The following is a 22,261-nucleotide window of genomic DNA, read 5'->3' as shown; positions in this document are numbered from 1 at the left end:
CAGGTCTACGCTCTCTATTGGCTCAATTTGAAAATGTATTACATGTGTATTATTCATGATTAGTTACCATGGAACTCTCATAACAATAAAATAAACAATCTAGTTGAGTGCGATTGTAATCGTTGTCTAGGAAATTTAAAATATAGATTTTTGATTGTTGAAACATTTTAAAACAATCGAATTCCACACATTTTACGATTGGATTATATAAAATTTAAAACTCTCATATCTCCGTTACTATTGAAGATACAGAAGTGATTTTACATTCAGTTGAATCAGGTCGACGCTCTCTATTGGCTCATTGGAAAAATGTAATCCATGTGTTATATTCATGCTAAGTTACCATGGAAACTCTCATAACAATAAAATAAACAATCTATTTGGGCGCGATTGTAGTCGCTGTAGAGGAGATTGGAAATATAGATTTTTGATTCTTGAAAAATATCGAATTAAAGACATTTTACGATAGGATTATATAAAATTTAAAAATCTCATATCTCCGTTACTATTGAAGATACAGAAGTCATTTTACACTAAATGGAATCAAGTCGACCTAACCTAACCTAACTTAACCCAACTTAACCTAACCTAACCTATTAACGATAAAATTAACAATCTATATGGGCGCGATTGTAGTCGTTGTTGAGGAGATTGGAAATATAGATTTTGATTATTGAAACATTTTAAAACCATCGAATTCCACACATTTTACGATTGGATTATACAAAATTTAAAACTCTCATATCTCCGTTACTATAGAAGATACAGAAGTCATTTTACACTAAATGGAATCAGGTCGACATAACCTACCTAACTTAACCCAACTTAACCTAACCTAACCTAATAACGATTAAATTAACAATCTATTTGGGCGCGATTGTAGTCGTTGTCGAGGAGATTTGAAATATAGATTTTGATTGTTGAAAAATTTTAAAACAATCGAATTCCACACATTTTTCGATAGGATTATATAAAATTTCAAACTTTCATATCTCCGTTACTATTGAAGATACAGAAGTGATTTTACATTCAATGGAATCAGAACGACGCTCTCTATTGGCTCATTGAGAAAAATGTAATCCATGTGTTATATTCATGCTAAGTTACCATGGAAACTCTCATAACAATAAAATAAACAATCTATTTGGCCGCGATTGTAGTCATTGTCGAGGAGATTGGAAATATAGATTTTGATTGTTGAAACATTAGAAAACAATCGAATTCCACACATTTTACGATAGGATTATATAAACTTTCAAACTCTCATATCTCCGTTGCTATTGAAGATACAGAAATGATTTTACACTAAATTGGATCAGGTAGACATAACCTAACCTAACCTAACCACACTTAACCCAACTTAACCTAACCTAACCTAATAACGATAAAATTAACAATCCATTTGGGCGCGATTGTAGTCGTTGTCGAGGAGATTGGAAATATAGATTTTGATTGTTGAAACATTAGAAAACAATCGAATTCCACCCATTTTACGATTGATTTATATAAAATTTCAAACTCTCATATCTCCGCTACTACTGAAGATACAGAAGTGATTTTACATTCAATGGAATCATGTATACGCTCTCTATTGGCTCAATGGGAAAAATGTATTCCATGTGTATTATTCATGATTAGTTACCATGGAACTCTCATAACAATAAAATAAACAATCTAGTTGAGTGCGATTGTAATCGTTGTCTAGGAGATTTAAAATATAGATTTTTGATTGTTGAAACATTTTAAAACGATCGAATTCCACACATTTTTCGATAGAATTATATAAAATTTCAAACTCTCATATCTCCGTTACATTGAAGATATAGAAGTCATTTTACACTAAATGGAATCAGGTCGACCTAACCTAACCTAACCACACTTAACCCAACTTAACCTAACCTAATAACGATAAAATTAACAATCTATATGGGCGCGATTGTAGTCGTTGTTGAGGACATTGGAAATATAGATTTTGATTGTTGAAACATTTTAAAACCATCGAATTCCACACATTTAAGATTGGATTATACAAAATTTAAAACTCTCATATCTCCGTTACTATAGAAGATACAGAAGTCATTTTACACTAAATGGAATCAGGTCGACATAACCTACCTAACTTAAACCAACTTAACCTAACCTAACCTAATAACGATAAAATTAACAATCTATTTGGGCGCGATTGTAGTCGTTGTCGAGGAGATTTGAAATATAGATTTTGATTGTTGAAAAATTTTAAAACAATCGAATTCCACACATTTTTCGATAGGATTATATAAAATTTCAAACTTTTATATCTCCGTTACTATTGAAGATACAGAAGTGATTTTACATTCAATGGAATCAGGTCGACGCTCTCTATTGGCTCATTGGGAAAATTGTAATCCATGTGTTATATTAATGCTAAGTTACCATGGAAACTCTCATAACAATAAAATAAACAATCTATTTGGGCGCGATTGTAGTCGTTGTCGAGGAGATTGGAAATATAGATTTTGATTGTTGAAACATTAGAAAACAATCGAATTCCACACATTTTACGATAGGATTATATAAAATTTCAAACTCTCATATCTCCGTTGCTATTGAAGATACAGAAATGATTTTACACTAAATTGGATCAGGTAGACATAACCTAACCTAACCTAACCACACTTAACCCAACTTAACCTAACCTAACCTAATAACGATAAAATTAACAATCCATTTGGGCGCGATTGTAGTCGTTGTCGAGGAGATTGGAATTATAGATTTTGATTGTTGAAACATTTTAAAAATATCGAATTCCACACAATTTACGATAGGATTATATAAAATTTAAAACTCTCATATCTCCGTTACTATTGAAGATACAGAAGTGACTTACATTCAATGGAATCAGGTTGACGCTCTCTATTGGCTCAATGGGAAAAATGAATTCCATGCGTAATATTCATGATTAGTTTCCATGGAAATTTCATAACAATAAAATAAACAATCTATTTGAGTGCGATTGTAAACGTTGTCTAGGAGATTTAAAATATAGATTTTGATTGTTGAAACATTAGAAAACAATCGAATTCCACACATTTTACGATAGGATTATATAAAATTTCAAACTCTCATATCTCCGCTACTACTGAAGATACAGAAGTGATTTTACATTCAATGGAATCAGGTCTACGCTCTCTATTGGCACAATTTGAAAATGTATTACATGTGTATTATTCATGATTAGTTACCATGGAACTCTCATAACAATAAAATAAACAATCTAGTTGAGTGCGATTGTAATCGTTGTCTAGGAAATTTAAAATATAGATTTTTGATTGTTGAAACATTTTAAAACAATCGAATTCCACACATTTTACGATTGGATTATATAAAATTTAAAACTCTCATATCTCCGTTACTATTGAAGATACAGAAGTGATTTTACATTCAGTTGAATCAGGTCGACGCTCTCTATTGGCTCATTGGAAAAATGTAATCCATGTGTTATATTCATGCTAAGTTACCATGGAAACTCTCATAACAATAAAATAAACAATCTATTTGGGCGCGATTGTAGTCGCTGTAGAGGAGATTGGAAATATAGATTTTTGATTCTTGAAAAATATCGAATTAAAGACATTTTACGATAGGATTATATAAAATTTAAAAATCTCATATCTCTGTTACTATTGAAGATACAGAAGTCATTTTACACTAAATGGAATCAAGTCGACCTAACCTAACCTAACTTAACCCAACTTAACCTAACCTAACCTATTAACGATAAAATTAACAATCTATATGGGCGCGATTGTAGTCGTTGTTGAGGAGATTGGAAATATAGATTTTGATTATTGAAACATTTTAAAACCATCGAATTCCACACATTTTACGATTGGATTATACAAAATTTAAAACTCTCATATCTCCGTTACTATAGAAGATACAGAAGTCATTTTACACTAAATGGAATCAGGTCGACATAACCTACCTAACTTAACCCAACTTAACCTAACCTAACCTAATAACGATTAAATTAACAATCTATTTGAGCGTGATTGTAGTCGTTGTCGAGGAGATTTGAAATATAGATTTTGATTGTTGAAAAATTTTAAAACAATCGAATTCCACACATTTTTCGATAGGATTATATAAAATTTCAAACTTTTATATCTCCGTTACTATTGAAGATACAGAAGTGATTTTACATTCAATGGAATCAGGTCGACGCTCTCTATTGGCTCATTGGGAAAAATGTAATCCATGTGTTATATTAATGCTAAGTTACCATGGAAACTCTCATAACAATAAAATAAACAATCTATTTGGGCGCGATTGTAGTCGTTGTCGAGGAGATTGGAAATATAGATTTTGATTGTTGAAACATTAGAAAACAATCGAATTCCACACATTTGACGATAGGATTATATAAAATTTCAAACTCTCATATCTCCGTTGCTATTGAAGATACAGAAATGATTTTACACTAAATTGGATCAGGTAGACATAACCTAACCTAACCTAACCACACTTAACCCAACTTAACCTAACCTAACCTAATAACGATAAAATTAACAATCCATTTGGGCGCGATTGTAGTCGTTGTCGAGGAGATTGGAATTATAGATTTTGATTGTTGAAACATTTTAAAAATATCGAATTCCACACAATTTACGATAGGATTATATAAAATTTAAAACTCTCATATCTCCGTTACTATTGAAGATACAGAAGTGACTTACATTCAATGGAATCAGGTTGACGCTCTCTATTGGCTCAATGGGAAAAATGAATTCCATGCGTAATATTCATGATTAGTTTCCATGGAAATTTCATAACAATAAAATAAACAATCTATTTGAGTGCGATTGTAAACGTTGTCTAGGAGATTTAAAATATAGATTTTGATTGTTGAAACATTAGAAAACAATCGAATTCCACACATTTTACGATAGGATTATATAAAATTTCAAACTCTCATATCTCCGCTACTACTGAAGATACAGAAGTGATTTTACATTCAATGGAATCAGGTCTACGCTCTCTATTGGCTCAATTTGAAAATGTATTACATGTGTATTATTCATGATTAGTTACCATGGAACTCTCATAACAATAAAATAAACAATCTAGTTGAGTGCGATTGTAATCGTTGTCTAGGAAATTTAAAATATAGATTTTTGATTGTTGAAACATTTTAAAACAATCGAATTCCACACATTTTACGATTGGATTATATAAAATTTAAAACTCTCATATCTCCGTTACTATTGAAGATACAGAAGTGATTTTACATTCAGTTGAATCAGGTCGACGCTCTCTATTGGCTCATTGGAAAAATGTAATCCATGTGTTATATTCATGCTAAGTTACCATGGAAACTCTCATAACAATAAAATAAACAATCTATTTGGGCGCGATTGTAGTCGCTGTAGAGGAGATTGGAAATATAGATTTTTGATTCTTGAAAAATATCGAATTAAAGACATTTTACGATAGGATTATATAAAATTTAAAAATATCATATCTCCGTTACTATTGAAGATACAGAAGTCATTTTACACTAAATGGAATCAAGTCGACCTAACCTAACCTAACTTAACCCAACTTAACCTAACCTAACCTATTAACGATAAAATTAACAATCTATATGGGCGCGATTGTAGTCGTTGTTGAGGAGATTGGAAATATAGATTTTGATTATTGAAACATTTTAAAACCATCGAATTCCACACATTTTACGATTGGATTATACAAAATTTAAAACTCTCATATCTCCGTTACTATAGAAGATACAGAAGTCATTTTACACTAAATGGAATCAGGTCGACATAACCTACCTAACTTAACCCAACTTAACCTAACCTAACCTAATAACGATTAAATTAACAATCTATTTGGGCGCGATTGTAGTCGTTGTCGAGGAGATTTGAAATATAGATTTTGATTGTTGAAAAATTTTAAAACAATCGAATTCCACACATTTTTCGATAGGATTATATAAAATTTCAAACTTTCATATCTCCGTTACTATTGAAGATACAGAAGTGATTTTACATTCAATGGAATCAGAACGACGCTCTCTATTGGCTCATTGAGAAAAATGTAATCCATGTGTTATATTAATGCTAAGTTACCATGGAAATTCTCATAACAATAAAATAAACAATCTATTTGGCCGCGATTGTAGTCGTTGTCGAGGAGATTGGAAATATAGATTTTGATTGTTGAAACATTAGAAAACAATCGAATTCCACACATTTTACGATAGGATTATATAAACTTTCAAACTCTCATATCTCCGTTGCTATTGAAGATACAGAAATGATTTTACACTAAATTGGATCAGGTAGACATAACCTAACCTAACCTAACCACACTTAACCCAACTTAACCTAACCTAACCTAATAACGATAAAATTAACAATCCATTTGGGCGCGATTGTAGTCGTTGTCGAGGAGATTGGAAATATAGATTTTGATTGTTGAAACATTAGAAAACAATCGAATTCCACACATTTTACGATAGGATTATATAAAATTTCAAACTCTCATATCTCCGCTACTACTGAAGATACAGAAGTGATTTTACATTCAATGGAATCATGTATACGCTCTCTATTGGCTCAATGGGAAAAATGTATTCCATGTGTATTATTCATGATTAGTTACCATGGAACTCTCATAACAATAAAATAAACAATCTAGTTGAGTGCGATTGTAATCGTTGTCTAGGAGATTTAAAATATAGATTTTTGATTGTTGAAACATTTTAAAACGATCGAATTCCACACATTTTTCGATAGAATTATATAAAATTTCAAACTCTCATATCTCCGTTACATTGAAGATATAGAAGTCATTTTACACTAAATGGAATCAGGTCGACCTAACCTAACCTAACCACACTTAACCCAACTTAACCTAACCTAATAACGATAAAATTAACAATCTATATGGGCGCGATTGTAGTCGTTGTTGAGGACATTGGAAATATAGATTTTGATTGTTGAAACATTTTAAAACCATCGAATTCCACACATTTAAGATTGGATTATACAAAATTTAAAACTCTCATATCTCCGTTACTATAGAAGATACAGAAGTCATTTTACACTAAATGGAATCAGGTCGACATAACCTACCTAACTTAAACCAACTTAACCTAACCTAACCTAATAACGATAAAATTAACAATCTATTTGGGCGCGATTGTAGTCGTTGTCGAGGAGATTTGAAATATAGATTTTGATTGTTGAAAAATTTTAAAACAATCGAATTCCACACATTTTTCGATAGGATTATATAAAATTTCAAACTTTTATATCTCCGTTACTATTGAAGATACAGAAGTGATTTTACATTCAATGGAATCAGGTCGACGCTCTCTATTGGCTCGTTGGGAAAAATGTAATCCATGTGTTATATTAATGCTAAGTTACCATGGAAACTCTCATAACAATAAAATAAACAATCTATTTGGGCGCGATTGTAGTCGTTGTCGAGGAGATTGGAAATATAGATTTTGATTGTTGAAACATTAGAAAACAATCGAATTCCACACATTTTACGATAGGATTATATAAAATTTCAAACTCTCATATCTCCGTTGCTATTGAAGATACAGAAATGATTTTACACTAAATTGGATCAGGTAGACATAACCTAACCTAACCTAACCACACTTAACCCAACTTAACCTAACCTAACCTAATAACGATAAAATTAACAATCCATTTGGGCGCGATTGTAGTCGTTGTCGAGGAGATTGGAATTATAGATTTTGATTGTTGAAACATTTTAAAAATATCGAATTCCACACAATTTACGATATAATTATATAAAATTTAAAACTCTCATATCTCCGTTACTATTGAAGATACAGAAGTGACTTACATTCAATGGAATCAGGTTGACGCTCTCTATTGGCTCAATGGGAAAAATGAATTCCATGCGTAATATTCATGATTAGTTTCCATGGAAATTTCATAACAATAAAATAAACAATCTATTTGAGTGCGATTGTAAACGTTGTCTAGGAGATTTAAAATATAGATTTTGATTGTTGAAACATTAGAAAACAATCGAATTCCACACATTTTACGATAGGATTATATAAAATTTCAAACTCTCATATCTCCGCTACTACTGAAGATACAGAAGTGATTTTACATTCAATGGAATCAGGTCTACGCTCTCTATTGGCACAATTTGAAAATGTATTACATGTGTATTATTCATGATTAGTTACCATGGAACTCTCATAACAATAAAATAAACAATCTAGTTGAGTGCGATTGTAATCGTTGTCTAGGAAATTTAAAATATAGATTTTTGATTGTTGAAACATTTTAAAACAATCGAATTCCACACATTTTACGATTGGATTATATAAAATTTAAAACTCTCATATCTCCGTTACTATTGAAGATACAGAAGTGATTTTACATTCAGTTGAATCAGGTCGACGCTCTCTATTGGCTCATTGGAAAAATGTAATCCATGTGTTATATTCATGCTAAGTTACCATGGAAACTCTCATAACAATAAAATAAACAATCTATTTGGGCGCGATTGTAGTCGCTGTAGAGGAGATTGGAAATATAGATTTTTGATTCTTGAAAAATATCGAATTAAAGACATTTTACGATAGGATTATATAAAATTTAAAAATCTCATATCTCCGTTACTATTGAAGATACAGAAGTCATTTTACACTAAATGGAATCAAGTCGACCTAACCTAACCTAACTTAACCCAACTTAACCTAACCTAACCTATTAACGATAAAATTAACAATCTATATGGGCGCGATTGTAGTCGTTGTTGAGGAGATTGGAAATATAGATTTTGATTATTGAAACATTTTAAAACCATCGAATTCCACACATTTTACGATTGGATTATACAAAATATAAAACTCTCATATCTCCGTTACTATAGAAGATACAGAAGTCATTTTACACTAAATGGAATCAGGTCGACATAACCTACCTAACTAAAACCAACTTAACCTAACCTAACCTAATAACGATTAAATTAACAATCTATTTGGGCGCGATTGTAGTCGTTGTCGAGGAGATTTGAAATATAGATTTTGATTGTTGAAAAATTTTAAAACAATCGAATTCCACACATTTTTCGATAGGATTATATAAAATTTCAAACTTTCATATCTCCGTTACTATTGAAGATACAGAAGTGATTTTACATTCAATGGAATCAGAACGACGCTCTCTATTGGCTCATTGAGAAAAATGTAATCCATGTGTTATATTCATGCTAAGTTACCATGGAAACTCTCATAACGATAAAATAAACAATCTATTTGGCCGCGATTGTAGTCGTTGTCGAGGAGATTGGAAATATAGATTTTGATTGTTGAAACATTAGAAAACAATCGAATTCCACACATTTTACGATAGGATTATATAAACTTTCAAACTCTCATATCTCCGTTGCTATTGAAGATACAGAAATGATTTTACACTAAATTGGATCAGGTAGACATAACCTAACCTAACCTAACCACACTTAACCCAACTTAACCTAACCTAACCTAATAACGATAAAATTAACAATCCATTTGGGCGCGATTGTAGTCGTTGTCGAGGAGATTTGAAATATAGATTTTGATTGTTGAAAAATTTTAAAACAATCGAATTCCACACATTTTTCGATAGGATTATATAAAATTTCAAACTTTCATATCTCCGTTACTATTGAAGATACAGAAGTGATTTTACATTCAATGGAATCAGAACGACGCTCTCTATTGGCTCATTGAGAAAAATGTAATCCATGTGTTATATTAATGCTAAGTTACCATGGAAACTCTCATAACAATAAAATAAACAATCTATTTGGCCGCGATTGTAGTCGTTGTCGAGGAGATTGGAAATATAGATTTTGATTGTTGAAACATTAGAAAACAATCGAATTCCACACATTTTACGATAGGATTATATAAACTTTCAAACTCTCATATCTCCGTTGCTATTGAAGATACAGAAATGATTTTACACTAAATTGGATCAGGTAGACATAACCTAACCTAACCTAACCACACTTAACCCAACTTAACCTAACCTAACCTAATAACGATAAAATTAACAATCCATTTGGGCGCGATTGTAGTCGTTGTCGAGGAGATTGGAAATATAGATTTTGATTGTTGAAACATTAGAAAACAATCGAATTCCACACATTTTACGATAGGATTATATAAAATTTCAAACTCTCATATCTCCGCTACTACTGAAGATACAGAAGTGATTTTACATTCAATGGAATCATGTATACGCTCTCTATTGGCTCAATGGGAAAAATGTATTCCATGTGTATTATTCATGATTAGTTACCATGGAACTCTCATAACAATAAAATAAACAATCTAGTTGAGTGCGATTGTAATCGTTGTCTAGGAGATTTAAAATATAGATTTTTGATTGTTGAAACATTTTAAAACGATCGAATTCCACACATTTTTCGATAGAATTATATAAAATTTCAAACTCTCATATCTCCGTTACATTGAAGATATAGAAGACATTTTACACTAAATGGAATCAGGTCGACCTAACCTAACCTAACCACACTTAACCCAACTTAACCTAACCTAATAACGATAAAATTAACAATCTATATGGGCGCGATTGTAGTCGTTGTTGAGGAGATTGGAAATATAGATTTTGATTGTTGAAACATTTTAAAACCATCGAATTCCACACATTTTACGATTGGATTATACAAAATTTAAAACTCTCATATCTCCGTTACTATAGAAGATACAGAAGTCATTTTACACTAAATGGAATCAGGTCGACATAACCTACCTAACTTAAACCAACTTAACCTAACCTAACCTAATAACGATAAAATTAACAATCTATTTGGGCGCGATTGTAGTCGTTGTCGAGGAGATTTGAAATATAGATTTTGATTGTTGAAAAATTTTAAAACAATCGAATTCCACACATTTTTCGATAGGATTATATAAAATTTCAAACTTTTATATCTCCGTTACTATTGAAGATACAGAAGTGATTTTACATTCAATGGAATCAGGTCGACGCTCTCTATTGGCTCATTGGGAAAAATGTAATCCATGTGTTATATTAATGCTAAGTTACCATGGAAACTCTCATAACAATAAAATAAACAATCTATTTGGGCGCGATTGTAGTCGTTGTCGAGGAGATTGGAAATATAGATTTTGATTGTTGAAACATTAGAAAACAATCGAATTCCACACATTTTACGATAGGATTATATAAAATTTAAAACTCTCATATCTCCGTTACTATTGAAGATACAGAAGTGACTTACATTCAATGGAATCAGGTTGACGCTCTCTATTGGCTCAATGGGAAAAATGAATTCCATGCGTAATATTCATGATTAGTTTCCATGGAAATTTCATAACAATAAAATAAACAATCTATTTGAGTGCGATTGTAAACGTTGTCTAGGAGATTTAAAATATAGATTTTGATTGTTGAAACATTAGAAAACAATCGAATTCCACACATTTTACGATAGGATTATATAAAATTTCAAACTCTCATATCTCCGCTTCTACTGAAGATACAGAAGTGATTTTACATTCAATGGAATCAGGTCTACGCTCTCTATTGGCTCAATTTGAAAATGTATTACATGTGTATTATTCATGATTAGTTACCATGGAACACTCATAACAATAAAATAAACAATCTAGTTGAGTGCGATTGTAATCGTTGTCTAGGAAATTTAAAATATAGATTTTTGATTGTTGAAACATTTTAAAACAATCGAATTCCACACATTTTACGATTGGATTATATAAAATTTAAAACTCTCATATCTCCGTTACTATTGAAGATACAGAAGTGATTTTACATTCAGTTGAATCAGGTCGACGCTCTCTATTGGCTCATTGGAAAAATGTAATCCATGTGTTATATTCATGCTAAGTTACCATGGAAACTCTCATAACAATAAAATAAACAATCTATTTGGGCGCGATTGTAGTCGCTGTAGAGGAGATTGGAAATATAGATTTTTGATTCTTGAAAAATATCGAATTAAAGACATTTTACGATAGGATTATATAAAATTTAAAAATCTCATATCTCCGTTACTATTGAAGATACAGAAGTCATTTTACACTAAATGGAATCAAGTCGACCTAACCTAACCTAACTTAATCCAACTTAACCTAACCTAACCTATTAACGATAAAATTAACAATCTATATGGGCGCGATTGTAGTCGTTGTTGAGGAGATTGGAAATATAGATGTTGATTGTTGAATCATTTTAAAACCATCGAATTCCACACATTTTACGATTGGATTATACAAAATTTAAAACTCTCATATCTCCGTTACTATTGAAGATACAGAAGTGATTTTACACTAAATGGAATCTTGTCGACCTAACCTAACCTAACTTAACCCAACTTAACCTAACCTAACCTAATAACGATAAAATTAACAATCTATTTGAGCGCGATTGTAGTCGTTGTCGAATAGATTTGAAATATAGATTTTGATTGTTGAAACATTTAAAACAATCGAATTCCACACATTTTACGATAGGATTATATAAAATTTCAAACTTTCATATCTTCGTTACTATTGAAGATACAGAAGTGATTTTACATTCAATGGAATCAGGTTGACGTTCGCTATTGGCTCAATGGGAAAAATGTATTCCATGTGTATTATTCATGATTAGTTACCATGGAACTCTCATAACAGTAAAATAAACAATCTAGTTGAGTGCGATTGTAATCGTTGTCTAGGAGATTTAAAATATAGATTTTTGATTGTTGAAACATTTTAAAACCATCGAATTCCACATATTTTACGATAGGATTATATAAAATTTCAAACTCTCATATCTCCGCTACTACTGAAGATACAGAAGTGATTTTAAATTCAATGGAATCAGGTCTACGCTCTCGATTGGCTCAATGGGAAAAATGTATTCCATGTGCATTATTCATGATTAGTTACCATGGAACTCTCATAACAATAAAATAAACAATCTAGTTGATTGCGATTGTAATCGTTGTCTAGGATATTTAAAATATAGATTTTGATTGTTGAAACATTAGAAAACAATCGAATTCCACACATTTTACGATAGGATTATATAAAATTTCAAACTCTCATATCTCCGCTACTACTGAAGATACAGAAGTGATTTTAAATTCAATGGAATCAGGTCTACGCTCTCGATTGGCTCAATGGGAAAAATGTATTCCATGTGCATTATTCATGATTAGTTACCATGGAACTCTCATAACAATAAAATAAACAATCTAGTTGAGTGCGATTGTAATCGTTGTCTAGGAGATTTAAAATATAGATTTTTGATTGTTGAAACATTTTAAAACCATCGAATTCCACATATTTTACGATAGAATTATATAAAATTTCAAACTCTCATATCTCCGTTACTATTGAATATACAGAAGTCATTTAACACTAAATGGAATCAGGTCGACCTAACTTAACCTATCCTAACCACACTTAACCCAACTTAACCCAACCTAACCTAATAACGATAAAATTAAAAATCTATATGGGCGCGATTGTAGTCGTTGTTGAGGAGATTGGAAATAATGATTTTGATTGTTGAAACATTTTTAAACCATCGAATTCCACACATTTTACGATAGGATTATACAAAATTTAAAACTCTCATATATCCTTTAGTGTAAAATACAATATTATAAACCCGAGAAATGATGAGCACCCCTCAGGCAGATTTGCCTACACTTAAAACTAGCTCAACATGCCCATATGAGCTTCTTGCTCAAGTGTGGTACTCCGTCTAATCCAAGATTTTTGTAAAAATGCCCTCGGGATTTTCCAGTGAAATAATGACCCCTCTCAGATTGATTTGGCTATACTTACAAAAACCACATCTGTGAGATTTTTGTCCATAATCCTGTCAAAAATATGCCCCTTTTGATATTGTATGATATCTTAAGTATAGTGACTGCTATAGTGCCCTTGCCTGTATAGATTTCAAAATATTAACAATTTTGTTAATATTGCACTTTTCAGAAAATTCTATTTACAATAATTAGGCATTTACAGCTTAAATATTGCATATATCAGGAAAATTATAGAGACAAAAAATGTAGAGAATCATGCCTAGAATATGCCTACAAAATTTTAAGTCTTTAGTACTGATAGTTTTTGAAAAAATCACAAATTCAAAAAATTATCGATTTTTTAACAAAACTTCTAAACAGCCTCTAGATTTCAAATATGCAACCCCCATGCTCCTATCTTGAAAAATAGGCAAGTTATTCAAGATCTAGAGAACGGCAAGAGATTTTTGAAAAATTATGGAGATCAAAAAGTTGCATCTCGGCATGCCCATGAGAAATCACCAAGCCCCATGTCTCTAGCATTCATGGTTCCAGAGATAATCAAAATTCAAAAAATTATCGATTTTTTCAAAATTTGAGTATGTTGCTCTGTGGGGCATGCAGAGTCACCCCCATAAATATAACTGTCCTAGGATCAAAACTAGTGAAAAATTCAGAAATAAAATTATCGATTTTTTAAAATTTCAGTATGTTGCTCTGGGGGCCATGCAGAGTCACCCCCATAAATATAACTGTCCTAGGATCAAAATTAGTGACAGAATGTAGAAACAAAAATTATAATAAGGCTTGGATACAGCTACCAGCCACTATATTTTTATTTTGAACACAGCACTTAAAACTAAGCCAAGATGCTCACCCACCCACACCCACCCACATCCATACATATTTACTTCCGGTCCACTTCTATTGCATAATGTTGTGCAATATTATGCAATAAATTATTAGGCATGTGTTGTTTTCTGATTAATTGGTTATGACATAATGTGATGATGTGGTGTTTTCTGATTGGTTTAAATAAGCAAGGTTTCTATTGGCTCTATTAATCTATATAATCCAGAGCACAGTGCTGTTTGTTACCATTGCTGGATCGGTAGTGGAACCCACAAGTGGGGGGCAGAATCTGAACAGGCTCTACCAGATTGTAGGAGACTTGAAGCATACAGTCTGGTGGAATAACCCAAGTAAGATCATAGGGACAGTATACACTGGTGCAGTAAAAGCCAATTTTTGGCAGGGGGGCCAAAGTGGTTCCTAAATACAAAATAATTAATATCTCAAGAACTAATTGACATAGAGCTATGCAGTTTTTTGTCTGCACTGAACCCAACTGATATTTTTTATTAAGCATAGAATTTTGATTTGAATCCCAAGAAATTTTATATAATAAACCAACAACAAAAATACCAAAGCCAAAAATATTAACACACACACACACACACACACACACACACACACAAATCACACAGCTGAACCCAATTGATATTTTTTATTAAGTATAAAGTTTTGATTTGGACCCCAGGAAATCTTATATAATAAACAACAACAAAAATGCCAAATCAAAAATATTGTAATCAATGCAATAAAAATATATCTAGCCCCAAATTGGGCCAGGCACCAAAGCAATTGTAATCCAGATAAATGCAGAACTCCCACTAAAATATGCCCTAAATGCCATAGAAAATATAGCATAGAATATTTCTTATATAAACATAAAGGTACTTGCTCTGCACAGTCATCAACATTGCCCCCACAACCATCTACATCTGGTCTGAAAAGGAAGCATGAAACACCTGTTAATGCTGGACCGGCAAAGCAGCCACGCTATGCACCACCTATCCATAGCAGTTTTAATGGCCAACTTAGGGATTACCGGTTTGTATCAGAGCATTTAATAATTTTTTGAACAGTATAAATTCTGATGTGCAGGCAATTCTAAATGCACAAAATGGCTCTTATAAGCTGTCCCTCAAATTGTTTACACAATATAAGAAGCCAAATGGCACAAAATTTACACAGCCCCACATAACAGAAACTGTACCTGTATACTCAAATACAAATTCAGACAAAATAATAAGCAGTTTGATAGATCAATTGAATATTAAACATTCTGAATTTGCTGGAAAAGAGTCAGGATGGAGCCTATGCGGATCTCCACACAAGCTCTATGTTAATATTTCTCAATTCAGCCCATTACAAGGATCTACATATCTGCCATTACCTGCCAATATTAAAAACAAAAGAGCCGTGGTTAACATAGAAAATAATGATGAGAAATGCTTTTTGTGGTGTATCTTAGCTGCTTTGTATCCAGTTTCAAGGCATCCTGAGAGAATAAGTTATTATAAACAACATGAACACAATTTTGATGAAGCAATGGAGAGTTTAGAATATCCAATGTCTGTTCAGAATATTGATAACTTTGAAAAAAAAGGCCAGGGATATTAATGGTAAACAATTATCTATCAATGTATTTATTTGTCCTACTGGCCGTGACAATTGCTTGATAGCACCTCTCAGAATCAGTACATTTGATGATGATTCTGCTGTTCCGATTGATCTGCTCTTAATTGAAGGGGATGATACATACCATTATACTCTGATACATAATCTTGAAGCTTTAGTCAGAAAACAACTAGACAAATCCAATACAATATTCAAGTTGTGCAGAAGATGTTTGACTGTATTTGATGGTCAAAAAATAAAAATTGGGGTTCGGGAAGTGAATGCAGAAATTGCTAAAAACAAGTTAATTGAGCATCTGAAATACTGTGGCAACCATAAACCTGTTCATATGCTTATGCCTAACCCAAATGAAAATGCCAAATTCAAAAAATTTGAAGCCTTGTTGGAACACCCAGCATATATAGTCTGTGATTTTGAATCAAATCTCAAACCCCTTGCATTCTGCAGCCCAGATCCTGATGAATCTTCAATTACATCATACCAACTACATGAACCTTCTAGTTTTTATTATGTTGTTGTACAGGATGGTGTTGTTAGTAAAGAATATTTATACATGGGAGCAGATGCCATCAAAGAATTTGCACATAGAATAGAAAATGAGTGCTATGACATAGCATCTAATGTCTTATTAAAATCAAAACCTATGTTGCCTTTAACAGAGGATCAGATTGAAGATTTCAATAATGCAGAAAAATGCCCGGTATGTGATTCTGAATTCTCAGATATAAATATCAAGGTGAAACACCATTCTCATACAGATGGTAAATTTTTAATGGCCCTGTGTAATAGCTGTAATATTAAGATCCAGAGACCAAAATTTGTCCCTATATTTTGCCATGGTGCATCCAATTATGATTTTCATCATTTGATCAGCTACGAGGGGTTTGACAAGCAGAATTTAAATATTTTAGCAGAAAATAATGAAAAATATATTGCTATTAGCAAAATAATTAAAGTTAATGGTGTTCCTATTCACTTAAGATTTCTTGATTCCTACAGAATTTTATCAGCTAGCCTGGCTACACTGGCCACTCAATTATCTGATGACCAATTCAAAATCACATGTGCTTTGTTTCCAAATCAGGACCTGAAATTAATTAGGCGGAAGGGTGTATATCCATATGATTATGTTACAGATTTTTCTAAATTTGATGAGTGTTCTCTGCCACCACAACAAGAGTTTTACAGCAAAATCAGAGCATCTGGAATCACTGATGAAGATTATCACCATGCCCAGTTGATGTGGAACAATTTAAAATGCCAGACATTTGGTGATTATCACAAGGCATATTTAAAACTTGATGTGACCTTCTTAGCTGATATACTTCAGGCATTCAGAAAATCTTCCATGCAAAATTATAAGCTGGATCCAATGTATTTTTACAGTGCGCCAGGCCTAGCATGGTCTGCAATGTTTTTAAACACTAAAATGCAATTGGAACTGATCCAGGATCAGGACATGTATCTGTTTATGGAGCAATGTATAAGAGGAGGCATGGTGCAATGTTCTCAGAGATATGCCAGAGCAAATAACAAATATATTCCCAATTATGATCCATCACTGCCATCAAATTATATACTGTATGTGGATGCCAACAGCCTGTATGGTTATGCTATGATGGATAAACTGCCATATGCAGGGCTTGAGTGGGTTGAATATTTCAATATTGAAGATCTTAAGGATTTTGATGACAGTAACTATGACCTGTTCTTAGAGGTTGATCTGACAATTCCTGATGATTTACACAACACATTTTCTGATCTGCTCCCAATTCCTGAGGTTGAGTGCTCATCTTTCTCTAAACAGAAGAAATTGATGATGACTCTAGAGCCAAAACAGGGTTATATCATATATTACAAAAACCTCCAGTTCCTGATGAATCATGGTGTTCAAGTGACCAAAGTTGGAAAAGTTTTGAGGTTCAGGCACTCAAGATGGTTGAAGCCATATATTGATACAAACACAGAGCTTCGAACATCTGCATTGAGCCAATTTGATAAGACCTTGTTTAAATTGATGGTCAATTCAGTGTATGGCAAAACAATGGAAAATGTCAGAAAACATATTGATGTTAAAATAATTACTGACCCCAGCCGGAGCAAAAAATTGATAGCAAAGCCCAACTTCAATTACAGAAGAATTTATGATGAGCATATGGCACTTTTTAATATAAAAAAACAAAGATTAAGTTTGATAAGCATATTTATGTAGGGGCTGTGATATTGGAATTGGCCAAATTACACATGTTAAAATTGTATTATAATGTGTTGAAGCGTTTTTATAAGGATCGTGTAAAACTGATGTACATGGACACAGATAGTTTTGTTCTTGATATTCAAACAGAAGATGTTTATCAAGATATAACACAGCCTGAATTGTTTAAATATTTTGATACCAGTGAACATACAAAGATTCAACCCCACAACAAAAAGGTGCCTGGCAAGTTAAAAGATGAGACACTTGGAGATGTTATTGTGGCATTTGCTGGGTTAAGGGCCAAGATGTACAGTTTTGAAACATGTAGAGGTGCTGTTGCCAAAAAGGCCAAGGGCATTGGCAGAGTAACTGTAGACAAAGAGCTCCAATTTGAAGATTACAAAAATTGTCTCAAATCATGTAGCACAATCAGAACATCAGAATGCAGAATTCAGAGTGTGGATCACTTGTAGACTACCAATATTGTAAGAAAAGTGGCTCTGGACCCACATGATGATAAGAGATGCATTTTATCATGTGGCATACATATTCTACCATGGGGTCATTGTGATTTGAAAAGTGGTAATCAATGCCCAATTACAGAGCATGATTTGAAATAGATAAACATGCCTATGAACTTATTTGGGTTCAAAAAACAGGCTATTATGGACCTGCCAAAACCACAACCCTCTTCTGATATAATATCTAAACTAAGTGCTTTGTTAATTATTCATCTGAACAGCATACTTACAGATGTTGATGATGAAACAGGTAAAACATTGTACATATTTAACAATAATTTAAATCATTACCAATTACCTGTAGGTGGTCAATTGCAATTTATTACAACCCCTGAGGGTAGGTAATGTCAAGATTTCAATAGGGAGAAATATTTACAGAATTAAGCACTCAAACATGATTTCTGGCACTGCATATACTGTTTCTGCTGGTGACTGCTTATATATTGAGGTCCCGGGATCCTATGACAAGCTTATACCTTTTTTTATAGAATTAAGAATTAGATATTCAATAATAAATAACCACTAAAACAAAATGCCTAATGATATATTTGGTCATACAAGACATGAAGATCACAGTGATGAGATTCTGATGCTTGATGTTAGAGTCAAGAAATTAAGAAGTGATTTACAAGCTTTACAAACCACACTCAATGGCAGTCTTCAACTAGAAATTACAAATTTACAATCACAATGCATGGACCCTCTTCTTAAAATTGATTCTGAACTCAAATTGCTGCTTCAAAAATATACTGATTTGGCCACATTGGATAATTTTCAAAGTTTAGAAGAAGCTGTAGCAGCTTTTCAAGCCAAATTTAAGACCCAGGCCACCAACTCTGAGCAATTGAAACAGCAATTGGAAGAGCAGATAAATAATGTCCAGACACAGCTCCAAACTATTGTCAAAAGCATAAAATCACAAGAAGATTTTGATCTAGTGATTTCCTCTCTACAGGAACCGATTCAATCACTCCAGATACCTAATCTGGACCCCTTGAACAATGCCATAGCCGAGGTTAAAGAAAAAATTGAGACACTTGAAAATTTTATGAACAACTTGCCATCTTCTGATGCTTTGAGTGCAATAACTCGGAGTGTTGCCAATATTAAGCTGCAACTTGAAACATATGAAGATTTTGGAAAAATTCAAAGTACCACAACCCATCTTGAGGGTACAATAGCAGCAGTGCAAAGTGATTTGACAAATGTACAAGAATCTCTAGAATCTCGCCTGCCTGGTATTGTAGATACCCTTGTCAGTGTCCAGCAACAGATCACAAAACTTGAAAACCTCAACACTGAATCTGAGCTATCTAATTTTCATCACTTGATCGATTATATCCAAACAAAGCTTGAAATTTTACAACAATCAACACCCACTCAGGCTGATATAGCCCTGCTCCAAAATGCTATGCAAAATGTGGCTGATGCTTCTGAATTAAATGATGTGAAATTGGCACTTGAATCTTTGCAAAATACTGTATCAAATTTGCCTACATAACAGGAACTTAAAAATATTAAGAGAGCAGTGAATCGCATATTGAAATCAGAAGATATCAAGAATATCCAGACAGAGATCAAACAACTTTCTCAGACAGTTGCCACTCTACCAACTAATCAACATATTAATGAACTGCATGCCCTGTTTGAGGATATCAGAAGACAAGTGCATGACCTTACAGCTTAAAATTCAAAATTGGCAGTTGTAGAAAATTTACAGCAAATTGTAGCTAATATCAAACAACAGCTAGGGACCATGGAATCCAATCAAGCACATGCTCTGTCTGTTTTTGCCACCCAGCTTCAAGAAATTGTGCAACAATACAAAAAAACTTGTTGTGGACATAAAAATCAAGCCAGGCCATGATGATGTTGTTAGGACTATCAATGAGCATCTTGAATCTGTAACAAGTAGATTGCTTACAGCAGAAAAAGAAATAACTGGCATAATCGAGAATCCTAAACATACAGTAATTCTTGAATTGTACAGTATCCCCAACAAAGAATATGATTCACCATTTACACCAGGTGGCAAAATATATATGCTGTCCCCTGCACAATTTTATTACCAATTTTTTGTTGGGGGCACACTTAGACCAATCAAGATCAAATATTGGCTACAACCACAGGCACACCACTACCCCACCTTATCAATAACAAATGCTGAGAACAAAGCAAAAATCACCAGTGTAGAGTTAGAGGATTTTACAGATCCCAATACATTAGAAACATCTTATGCTGAAGATGATGGCTCTCTGGAATTTCATATACAAATAAGAGACAAATTATATTTAGAAAATCCTGTAGTATCAGCTGCTGAACACCCCATAGTTGCAATATTCTTGTTTTCATATTATGTCTAGACAAATTATTGTTGATGAATTACACAGACAAGCCAGACATAATTATAAGAGATCGCCAGTAGTCACAAAAGGCATAGATGATTTATGGCAGTGCGACTTGATTGAGATGGCAAGTGGACAGCTGAAAAACTTAGACAAAATCAACAAGGGTTACAAGTATCTACTCACTGTCATAGATACATTTTCAAAATTTGCCTGGGCTGTGCCACTCAAATCCAAGACTGGAAAATGTGTTACAGAAGCCTTCAGGACAATCATCAATCAGAGTGGAAGATCACCGGGCTATTTGCAAACAGATAATGGCAAAGAATTTTATAATTCTGTGTTCCAACAATTTATTAAAAGCCAGTCAATAAAACATTATTCGAGTTACAGTGATCTCAAGGCCTCAATTGTAGAGAGATTCAACAAAACCCTAAAATATCATATGTATAAACAATTCACACTTCAAGGTAATTATAAATGGCTTAATATTCTTCCAGAACTTCTACATAAATATAACAACTCGGTCCATTCCACAATCAACATGAAACCCTCTGAAGTAACTTCATCTGATGAGCAAAAATTGATCAGGACTGTTTATTATCCTAGATACCAGCCAACAACAAGAAAAGCCAAATACAAGGTGGGTGATCAAGTAAGAATCAACAAATATAAGTACTTATTCAAAAGAGGCTTTACAAGAAACTGGAGCACTGAATTATTTACAGTGGTTCAAGTTAAACCTGGGACCCTTAACACATATATAATAAAAGACCACAGAGGAGAAATTCTCAAAGGCGGGTTCTATGCAGAAGAACTCAGCAAAACTAAACAGCCTGACACTTATCTCATAGAAAAAATCATCCGCAGAA

The sequence above is a fragment of the Lepisma saccharinum genome, chromosome 6, assembly GCF_977018435.1.
Source record: "Lepisma saccharinum chromosome 6, izLepSacc3.1, whole genome shotgun sequence".
Lineage (NCBI taxonomy): Eukaryota > Metazoa > Arthropoda > Insecta > Zygentoma > Lepismatidae > Lepisma > Lepisma saccharinum.
Note: the sequence above shows the minus strand (reverse complement) of the source record.